Genomic DNA, 12,317 nt, shown 5'->3' with positions numbered 1-12,317 from the left:
TGAAGGATCACATTTTTGCAACCGTAAGTTCACTTCTATGATGCAGCGTTATAATGTGAATCATCGAGTAGCTACTGCCTATCATCCGCAAACAAATGGTCAAGCGGAAGTGTCTAACAGAGAGATAAAGCGCATTCTAGAGAAGGTTGTTTGTCCGTCAAGGAAGGATTGGTCTTTAAAGCTCGATGAAGCTGTTTGGGCTTACAGAATAGCATACAAAACTCCACTTGGGATGTCACCGTTTCAGTTGGTGTACGGTAAGGGATGTCATCTACCAGCGGAGCTTGAGCATAAGGCCTACTGGGCATTGAAGAAATTGAACCTGGATTTAGATGCAGCTGGTAAGAAAAGAATGCTTCAGCTTAATGAACTTGATGAATTTCGACTTCAAGCGTACGAGAATAACAAAATGTATAAGGAAAAGGTGAAGAGGTGGCACGATAGGAAGCTACATCCTAAGTTATTTGTGCCAGGGCAACAAGTTCTTTTATTCAACTCTCGGCTCCGACTTTTTCCTGGGAAGTTGAAATCAAGGTGGTCTGGACCTTTTATTGTCAAAACTGTGTTTCCACATGGAGCGGTGGAAATTTTTGAGAATGATTCGGACCAAGCATTCAAGGTTAACGGTCAGCGGTTGAAGCACTACTATGGGGACATGGCAAACCGAGAGGTGGTTAGTGCCATTTTGTTGACTACTTGAGAAAGGTACGGAACGTCAAGCTAATGACGAAAAAGAAGCGCTGCGTGGGAGGCAACCCATGAATTGTTGTTACAAGAACCCTTAGAAGTTAATAACCTATCCAAAAACACAAAAAAATCAGAAAACTGGGGCTGAAATTTTTTTTTTCAGAGACCCTCTGCGCGCCCGCGCAGCTATGCTGAGCGGCCGCGCAGCTTGCTGCGCGCCCGTGCAGAAATGTTGAGCGGCCGCGCAGGGGTTGAGTTCCAGAAAATTTTTTACAGTTCAGAAAAAAAAAACAAACAAAAACACAAAAACAGTTTTAACCCATAAACCCACGAATTGTTCCCACTACCCCATCATTTTAGCCCTTAATTCCCAAACCCTAATCTAATCCACTCCCTATATATACATACATCTATCCTACATATCTCCCACAAAACTTCCTACACTTAAACCCTCTTAAAAACATCAAAAATCAGTTCTTACACACGTTTATTCACGAATCAATGGCACCCAAGAGAGCATGCACTATTGACAGCAGCAGCACAGTTCCTACTGCTGATTCATCGAGGGGTACTGCTGCAAGGCCTCGGTTAACTGACAGAGCTGCGGAGGAGGAGTACACTAGGCTGTTGGGGAAGCCGATTCTAAAGGATAGGGGGTTTTTACCATCAGGGAGGGATGGTGAGTTGTTGCCCATGATTGCAGAGAAGGGGTGGATAGCTTTTTGTGAGTCACCCGAAGCGGTACCGATGAGCGTTGTTCGCGAGTTCTACGCGAACGCGAAGGCTGAAAAGAATGGGTTTTCTGTAGTCCGTGGGCTGACGGTTGATTACCATCCTGCGGCGATTCACCGTGTGATTGGACAGCGAGAGAGGAAGCCCGAGGAGGAAAACTGGAATGAAAAGACTGTTGAGGATTTTGACTTGGATTTGATTTGTGCGACTCTCTGTCGACCGGGCACAGTTTGGAACCGCAGTCCAGCCAAAAATGAGTATCGTCACTTTCCGGCGATCGCCATGAACAGGTATGCCCGTGCATGGAATGCATTTATATGTGCTAATATTTTGCCTTCTTCACATGTACACGAGGTCACAGTTGAGAGAGCACAGTTATTGTGGGGAATTCTGAATGAGGAATACTATGTGGACCTTGGTGAGTTTATCTACAAAGGAATTCTGAAGTTTTTGAGGGGAGCAAAGCATATGAACATCCCTTATGCATCCACGGTTACGAAGCTATGCCGAGCAGTGGGAGTGAACTGGCCGGCTCATGAGCAGTTACAGTTGCCAGCAGCTCCGATAGATTCTGGCACTCTGAATGGGATGCAGGAGTGGACCGGTGGTGAGCCTGAGGAGCATGGGCTGGGTTATCGTCTTCCAGGAGGGCGTCCAGCACGAGGTGCTACTATGGCTAGGCCAGGGCGTGGTGAGGCTGGTTCGTCGAGAGCTCAGGAGGGTGCTGGGATGGGTGATGTCCAGTATAGGAGGCTTTCACGGCGGATGGATGTCATGTATGAGACGCATAGCAGGTTTGCTCAGGAGCTCACCCTTGCGTTAGGGACTGCTTTTCGAGGCCTTGGAGCTGATATCCAGTGGCCAGTTTTTGGTGAGGACTCTGCATACCCACCGCCTGATACTCCACCCACTGAGGGTGATGATGATGATGACTCCGAGTAGGTATACCCTGTGTTCCTTTCTACTACTTTCACTGAGGACAGTGAAGATTTTTAGTTTGGGGGTGGTAGTTAAGGAATATTGTGTGTGTGTCATTTAGTTGCATATTCATGATAGTTTAGTTCATATAGTTGCATAATTTATGCCATTTAGTTTTTTTTATGAATGTCATGTAGCTCATGCATTTACCATGATCCCTTTTGTAATAAGTTATCGACTGAATTGTGATATTGATGCGAGTGTATTGATAGCATTAAAGTGATATTAAGTTGTGTAGGTTGATAGCATGCTAGAAACAATTGTAAGTCCACTAAGTCTTAAAGAGTGCGTAAGGGCTGGATTGTTGTTATAATTTGGTTGTTTTCAAGGTCAATCTACTTATTATGCTTAGAATTCGATTATAGGTTCTTAGTGATAAAGACATGAAAAAAAGAAAAAATTTTGGAGAAAAAAGTATGGAAGTTGTTGCTAGTTGTGGCTAGGCGTCAAATGGCTAGTAGCCGGCTCGCATATGTTGCGAGTAGTCTAGGGTTGAGCAAGATGGAGCGAAACGCACTTGCTCAGAAGTTATAAAATATATATATATATATATATTTTTTGCATAATTGATCAAGAGTGGGCTCTTTGGTATTCGAGTTATTAAGTTCTTAGGGGACTTTGTGCCTAGTGACCTAAGGCTTTTAGAGTCTGGGATCCGCTAACCTAACGCTCGTTACATGGATACCATTGTATAAGTCTTTTGTGGACCTCACTCATTGCACGGTCAAATAAGCATTTGAGTTGTAAATAAAAAGCACGATTCCGTAGTAAGCTCCAGAGTTCTTGTAGTATTGTATATCACTTTATGCCTAGAATTTTTATTCTTTGTATAATCGTAGGATTGCCTTGAGGATAGTCTAGTCATAGTAATTGGTCTAGTTCCGAAGCATATCTGTTAAGCATTTGCACACACCACGTTTCTGGCTGTATGTCTGTTTGCATGAGTTTATTGATCTTTAGTTGTCTAACTGCATTCGTTGAGATGTGAGAATTTGGTTGGTTAATTGTAGTAAGGGGGATCGTTGCATTTTCATATAGATTGCATTCATGCATATTTTTATTTATTTTTGAGTCTGTGACGCTTGAGGACAAGCATCGATTTAAGTTTGGGGGTGTGATAAGTGGCATTTTATACCACTTAGAACGTCTTAAAATGGCTTAAATTGGTGTCTTGAAATCAAGTATTTTGTGTATTTGATGCGTTTTTCTAGTATTTATGCATTTCAGGGTATTAGTTATATTTCGGGGGAGGAATCATCAAGAATAAGCCTTGGCATGTGTTCACCATTGCGAGAGGAAAAGAATGGGCAGATTACGGCGAAGAAACGGAGCAAACCTGGATTTTTTCCAGTAGAGGCCTGCGCGCCCGCGCAGCAATGCTGAGCGGCCGCGCAGCAACCTGCGCGCCCGCGCAGCTATGCTGAGCGGCCGCGCAGGGTCGGGGGAAAAGATAAATTATTTTAGACTTCTACTTCTGTTTGGCTTCCAACTTCTATGTAATCTGAGTTTTATGGGACTATTATATAGGTAGATTTGAGACGTTTTCACAGAGAGTATTAAGGGGATTATGTTTTAGATTGTGTTTTACGCAAGAAGCGAAGGAGATAAGGAAGAAGACCGATTTAGCACACTGCAACGAAGAGGAAGCATATATTCTTGTGATTCTTGTTTCGTTGTAACGTTGGATGCTAGTTTTCTTGCTTTGACTTATTTACTCTTGTGGCGTACTCTGTTTTAATATAATTAGTTTAGTTATTATTTTCTTGTGTTTGTTTGTCATGATTTCATATGAACCCATGATGGCGATAAGTTCTATTATGGGCTAATCGTGATCATGGGGTTGCAACAGATTTATTATGGAATTCTTTAGTTAATTGTTTAATACTTTAGTGTGTAATGATTGTATGATATCTAGTATTGGTTGTGCGTATTCGTCTTATGTGCGTCGCGAACATATAAGATAGGGTGTTAATCTTTTGTGAAGCGACGGTGGATCTTGAGATTTAGAACTTGCCATGCTAGCATAGGTTCATGTACGTTGAGCATGATTAGTGGGTAACTCTAACAGTTTTATTTGCCCTATGTAATCAAAAGGGATAACTTGTGCTTAAATCGTTGTGTTGTCAATTTCTGTAGACATATAGGAACTCAACATAATTGATGACTATTCAACTTCTATCTTAATTGTGGATGCTTGGTAGAATGGTATTAGTACAATGAAAGTTGGCTTTTATCAGTTTCGTGTTATTCGATTAATATCATCACTGTCACATGCTAAGGGTAATAACAATGGCTATAGAAGGAAGTAATAATGAAGTTGTGATCTCATGAGTGTTTAATTATTGATAAATTGAAGTGTTAGTTAAGTGGTTAATTGAGTAGTTAATTATATTTAATATTTAATCAACAATTTTAAGTGTTATTAATTTAACATTGAGAAGTAATCATACATTGGTGAGTGAGTTTAATTAGACAATAATTTAGTCTGAGTCTCTGAGGGAACGAACTAGAAAGTATTCTATATTACTTGCGAACGTGTATACTTGCGTGAATATTAGTGCGTGTTTTCGCCCTAACAGCTTCAATAGAGATTAACACGGTATCTTATATGTTAGCTACGCACATAAGACGAATAAGCACAACCAATACTAGGATATAAATCAATCACCATACACCAAGGTATTGAAACAAATTAACTAAAGAAATCCATAAGTAAATCCGTTAGAAGCCCACGATAACGATTAGTTCATAACCGAACTCATCGTCACCATGGGTTCCAATGAAAGCATGATAATAAACAATATAAGAGTACTAGGGTTCAAAGACAAATAAAAAACAAGTATCCAAGTATCAACTATACTAAAGAATATAAAAGTCTTCTTCTCCGTAGCCATCTCATGCTCTTCTAGGTCTTCTTTATGCTCTCCCCTTGCTCCTTGTTGTTAAAAATGTCTTTTTATTGATATCTATAGGCTCCAAGATGACCAGGACTCTCAAAATCTTCAATTTCGACTAAAATCAGGATTCTAGTGTAGAAACAGGGCGCGGGCACGCTACTTTCGGCCGCGACCGTGCTTGAATAGTGATTTCTGGAGCGCTAGCGCGCTTGTTCTGGCTGGCCTTCTAAAAATTTTCTGACAATTCTTCTTTTGGCAGTATCTTGAGTTCTGTTCGTCGGAATTAGGCGATTCAACTGCCCACGCAAAGCTAACGAGATTCTCTACAACTTGAGAATGGCCAAGGCTTCCAATTCTGATCTCTTTTCAGCATATTTCTTTGAAAAGCTTCTTTCATCCTCCAACTACTGCCTACACTGCAATAACACAAAAACACATCAAAAATACCAATAACTTGAGTCCAAAACACCAACTTTAACCTGTAATGAAGCATTCCAAGTAGATATAAAATCCACTCATCACACCCCCAAACTTGAATCGATGCTTGTCCTCAAGAATAAACAGACTCAAAACTATAAAACAAACCTAATGCATGAATGCAACTACGTGAATGCAACTAAATGATAATGCAATCGATCCCCTCAGAATAACCATAACTAAATGAATAAGCCAATGCCTCTAAGAATGCAATAACTCAAAACAGAGTTCGAATAAATCTCACAAATCAACTCACAAACCAGAACGTGCGTGTGTGGAATGTTTAACAGAAATACTTTCGATACTAGATCAATAACTATAACTTATCTTTCATCAAAACAATCACACGTTTATAAATAAAATAGACGTTAAATGCATAATGACTCTCAACACCTTATTTCTAGTAGAGTTATACAAGGATTCATGCTATTATTGAACACATAACACATAACAAAAATACTTATTTGATCGTGCAATGAATGAGGTCCCAAAAGATTTATACAATAATACCCATGTAACGAGCATTAGGTTAGCGTATCCCAGACTATCAAAGCCTGTTAGGTCACACAACACTATAGAAGGGGGTTGAATATAGTGTTTATACAATCAAATTAATTTATCAACACATGTATATAACAGTAATCAAGTTTATTTAATATAATAAGCTCTGTTACAAAGTAGGTTAAACTACTCTCTCAGTGATGTCACTAAGAGCTGCTAGGTTATAATTTATAATCTTTCTCGTGAATGATAACACATATAGTGTAAACCCTAAGTTGTGTTTATATAGTACATAGTTACAAGATATCTTCTAATCGATATGGAATATAATTCTGTCTCCTAAAATATATCAATCAGATATTATCTTCTACAAGTCTTCTAACTGTCCAACTCTTCATGCATATCTTCTATTGTTTTAGTCACGATCCTTTCCTGTAAATCAGCTGCTTTCCTTATCTGAAGTATCCGCACTTAAGTACTGATATAAATCCTGACGGCCTTAAGTTCTAATATAAGTTCTGACTTCAGTAAGTTCTGATTTCCAGTAAGTCTTGATATTAAGTTCTGAAACTAAACAAAACAGATTAGACATGACATCTCAAATATATCTAACAATGTCCCCCAACTTGTAAATTATGAAAAATGTACAAGTTAATAAATTTGATGATGTCAAAAATATTTAAGTACAAATGCAATGAGAGTTTATTTAGAAAACTAACTACAACTTACAGTCCTTGTAGCTTTTACCAATTTTACTGAGTCAATCTGAATCCAAAGTGATTCTTGATAAAGTTTGATATCAGCTTCTCTTCTGCATTCCTCAGGACTTGAGCTAATGTAGCTTTGACTTGCTTCATCTCTTCATCTTGACTTCCAATCTGGTAGATTGCAGTCCTAAGTGATGAGATGTGATTTCTTTCCAAACCATCACCAAGTCTGATTACCCTGGGATTGGATGAGTCTTCATTATAGCACAGACATTTCTCTTTCAGAATAACTTTAAGTTTTAGAAGAATCCTTCTTCATTGAAATTTCACTTCCATCATCTTCAACTATATTTGGAATGAATTATGTAACCCTTGATCCAAAAATTCTTGCTTTATCCCTTATGGTCTTCATGATAAAATTTGACCATCTCCTAGTAATCTCAGACTTTATCTCCAAAAGATAATGAAAGAATTGAAGTTCTTTCAGAGATTTGTTCAGCACATCTGATTCTGACATTCCATATGTTCTTCCATCTTCAAGAAACAAAATCAGCTTTTCTTTGACATTACTTTTATCATGAGCATCCAGTACCACTTGAACAGATATAACCTTATCAAGGTGTTTATGTGTAACTTCTTCAAGAGGTTTGTAAGTCAATAAAAATGGATCTCTTGTAAGTACTTCAACTCCTGTCTTGATTTTGGCTTCTTCAGAACCTAATCCAGCTCTATCTCTTGCTTCTATGGCTTTCAATCCAACACTCATGAAATCAGATAACAATTGACTTTTCTTAGGATCTGATGGATTAACATTCTTTCATTGGAGTTTTCTCTTATCAGTAACTGTCAATTTGTTCAAATCAACTTGAGCTTTGTTAGAGGTTGATGTCTTGATGACTTGATCAGGATTTGCTGTTTCTTCTATAGCTTGCTATTCTTCACTCTGAACAACTTGAGTTATGTCACAGGTTGTCTTACATTCTTCTGTTATCTTCCTTCTTTTCAGAGTTTCAACAGTTTCATCTTCAGCAGCTGTATCATCAAAAACTTGAACCATTTTGCACACTGGTTTCATCAGGACTTGAGAAATCTTCAACTCCAGTTTTGTTGGTTCATCAATCTTTCCTTTCCCTTTATCCTTGGGATCAATTTCAACTTGTGATCTTGTCTTAGGCTTCGAAGCCTCAGAGCTTTCCTTGATCACAATGCCTTTTGCCTTAGGCCTTGAAGGTTTCTTTACATCAGAAGCTTTAGACTTAAGATTTGTCTTCTCAGCTACAAATCTAGCTTCTTCCTCCTTGAGAATCTCTAAATCCATTCCAGGATTATGCTTGAGAAATAGTCTTCTAGCAATTTCTTCATCAAGTGTCTGAATCTTGGGATCTTTATAATAGACTGTAGTATCCCTTCCCTTGAGCTTCAGAGTTTGCAAAAACTTCTGAGAGTCTTGACTTCCTCCTTGAATGAGAATATCAGAATTTGACATCAGACTCTGATCATCAAAACTTGCTATCAGAGCTTGAACATTTATAGCTTCAGAACTTGTCTTCTTCTGTGTAGAAGATTTTCTAGAATCAGAAATTAGTTTCCTTGAAGAAACTTTGTTGTTTTGCCCTTGACCTTGACCCTTGCCCTTGCTAGGGTTTCCCTGGCCATCTTCTTTATCATCCTTCTTTTTCAGTACTTGACTAGTTGAGCATTTGGACTTCACCACCTTCTCCCCCTTTTTGGCATCCTCTGGTAGGAGTAAAGATAGAAGAAGTCTTACTGAAGATTGGATTCCATTCAGTTGAGCTTGTTGAGAGGCTTGATTCTGCAAGACCTCAGTCAGTCGGGCCTGTTGCTTTTCTTGAACCATCTCAATATCCTCTACTTTCTCATGAATAGGTCTGATAAACCTGTTCTTATCTAGCTTGAGCATCAGGTCCAGCTTATCAGCATTTTCCTGTAGTTTATCAACCTTGGCATGAGTAATGGAGTGTTGACCTTGAAGGCTTTTAGTACTGAGAGCTGTGACTTTCAGTTGAGCTTTAAAGTCAGAATTTGTCATCAACTCATCAGCTTTAGCAATATGATCTGACAGAACTATGGAGCTTGGAATGAAATCAGATTCATTTCACTTCTTGGTCCATTCAACTCCTCTGTGAGTTTCTTCCCATGGAACATGAGCTTCTTGTTCAACAAAATTTTTAATCAGTGCCTCCTTTCTAAGAGTTTGAGCTGGTGTGTTTATTGGAGCTGACTCTCCAGAACTTGCAAGAAACTCATCATCTTCTGAGAACACAAGTGTGTGTGTGGCCGTTGGAGATTCTGGTACAACTTCATCTGTTTCCACATCCAGAATTGGTGTATGAGGAACTTCAGCAGAAACAGGCGGAGTTGTCACTTGTCCTTGTGGTGCTTCCAGAAATAGGACAGATGGAATGTGCAGCTTGTGAATATCAATTTTAGGACTTAATCCTGAATCTTCAACTGGAACATTTTCTTTGATAGGAGAGACAAGAGGTGTGATCACTGTGTCTGGAACAGTGTCTTTAAATTGAGGTGGAGGTGGAAAGGCTTCAATCACTATTGGTCTTGATGAGATCAGAGATTCCTGATCCCCTTCCTCAGTTTCTGTAGCATCCTCAGAGTGAGATTGTGCCATATGCCTTCCTGCTCTCATTTTCTTTGATCTCCTGGATGGTGGAGGAGTTGCTTGAGCAGCATCAGAACTTGAAGTTCTTTTCCTCATTAAAATATCAGAACCCTCAGCTTTAGTTTCCTTCTGAGGAGTTACCTTTTCAGCTACTACCTCCTTCTGAAAAATTTCTTTTTCAGCTTCTACTGTCACAGGTTCTGATGCATGAACCTGGACTTGCTCCTCTTCATCTGATTCATCATTCTTCTCCTTGGTGGAGATTTAGGAACATATTTTGCTCTTGAAGGTTTGGGTCTAGATATTGTAGCAGATGGTTGTGGTTGAGAAGATTGTGCAGGTTGGAAATAAGTTCTGATGGTAGGCTGGGGTTGAGGTTGAGAGGATTGAGCTGGTTATGTATTAATTGTAGGTGTTGATGGTTGTGCTGGTGCTACATCAGGATATATGGTACTGTATGTGAGAGGATCAGAATTTACTAAGAACTTTTTGACTAATTGAGGAATTTGGAGGGGTCTTAGTATAGTCTTCTTATTATCAGTTAATAATAAGTCTGTGAAGGCCCTTTTAGCAAGCTTAAAGGGTTGAATTGTCTCATTATAGTTTTGAGGCTTATCAGGACAACAAAAACTGTAAATTAATTGACAAAATCTAGCAAAGTACACAGTATTTGGGTCCTCATTCATCCGATCCCCAATAAAACCAAGAATAGCAGTAGCATAATCAAAGTGAGTTTGATTTAGAAGTGCATACCCTAGTTGATGAGTGAGAATGGGAATGGCATCAAAGTTGGAGCATTTGTTGGCAAAAGTTCTGGTGATGCAGTCAAAGAAGAAACTCCACTCTCTTCTAATATATGGCCTCTTCAGTTGTCCCAGCTTGGACAAACCTTTTTCATAGCCAAGATTGGCCATCATACCCTGTGGAAGTGGCTCCTCTATCTGAGCATTGAAAGTGCAATTTTCTGGTAAGTGCAAAGCCTGTCGAACTGTTGACAATGTTACCAGATGCTCTTCTTCCCCTGTGGTGAAAATAATACTTGGGGACCCGGCCTCACCTCCATTATCATAAACACCAGTCCTCCAAAACTCCAGTATTTGAGTTCCTGAGAGTAATTGTGGTTGGGTCAGAGCATACCCAATCTCACTTCGAGCCAGAAAGTCTTAAACAAAATGAAGATCTGATGGAGCATCATCCTTGCTAAGAATAGCCATGTAGTTGTTGGGGACGAACTTGGCTCCATTAAAGATGATGTCCTTGGGTGCCATTTCTGTAAAAAATTGAGTGAAAGTTGTGTGTACGAAAGGTGTTTGATAAAATGCCTGTAAGAAAAAGCTTCTGAGAATATTAGAGAGTGAGAGAGAGAATAGAGAGATTAGAAAGGAAAAATAGTAGGTAAAAGATTGTAAAATATTTTAACTCTCTTATTTATACATCCCACATGACAACGGCTAATTTTGTGAAGCATAACAGACTTTTTACACCTGGCAGCATGGAAACAGTCAAAAAAGTAATAAGTGGGCATGGTAAACGTGCAGTAATTATTGCTCACATATTGTTACCAAAACAAACACGCAACCCATTAACCAAATGAGTATCACTGTTTTTATCTCACTTAATTATTTTCTGACAAAATATAACCGTTACAGTAAATACAAAAAATAAGCCAAGTAATTAATAATGTCACGTAAGCATCAGAGTTTCCATCAGGATTTGCATCAGAACTTGACTGTTAGGTCCCAATATGTTTGTAGAAGGGGGGTTGAATACAAACAATACCGTTTAATCGAATAAACTGCGGAATAAAAAGGTGAAACAAAATTTAAGTTAAATAAAACTATTATTAAACTTGAAAGGTGTTACAGCAACGGTATCGTTTACAAGGGATTAATCTCAAATCAATTATTACAAATCTAGAATAAATTCGACATGAACTTTTTCTATTTTTGCAATAAAAAGATCAAATGCTAAAAGCGATTTGAGATTAAGTTCTAGGGATTTCGATCCGCTAGATAGTTACACAAGAACAAGAAAAGTATTTCTTGTGGATTAGATTTAACAATAAATACTAGAAATAAATGATCTGTGTAGTTTGCAATAATTTCTCTGCAGGTTCTCTTGTTCTGTGTTTTGTTGTTGAATATTCAATGCTGTGTTCTTCTTGAAAATGATCTGCTTTCTGTTGTTTAAGTAATCAAAACAATCGAATTGAATCAGCAAGACTTTCGGCAAGACTATCAAATGAACTGGCATGACAATCCATTTGAACTGGTAGGACTTTCGGCAAGATAATCCAAATGAACTAGCATGACATTCGGTATGACTATTGATTGTCATACCGATTGTCTTCCTAATATAAAAGATAGTCTTGCTGGATTAAAACAGATTTTAATCAAATAATAATTCTGAATTAATTAATCAATTAATTCAATTAATCAATAAATTAATCTTTGCAGATTTAATTTATTTTCTTAATTAAATTATATGGCTTAATTAATTAATAGAGAATTAATACCAATCTTGAGCAGCAACCATTCCTCTGAAAATTTTCTGAAAATCACTGTCAATTACGAATCAATTCTACCACTTCAATGTTGACACTCGATGTACTGTCTGATTCATGAGTGACTAACTTCCGTGACGTTTCTTCATGCCTTGACCTTGATACTCTTGATTTTCTTCGACTAAATCCTTGTAATT

The sequence above is a fragment of the Apium graveolens genome, chromosome 11 (assembly GCF_009905375.1).
Source record: "Apium graveolens cultivar Ventura chromosome 11, ASM990537v1, whole genome shotgun sequence".
In the NCBI taxonomy this organism is placed as follows: Eukaryota; Viridiplantae; Streptophyta; class Magnoliopsida; order Apiales; family Apiaceae; genus Apium; species Apium graveolens.
This window is presented reverse-complemented; position numbering follows the sequence as displayed.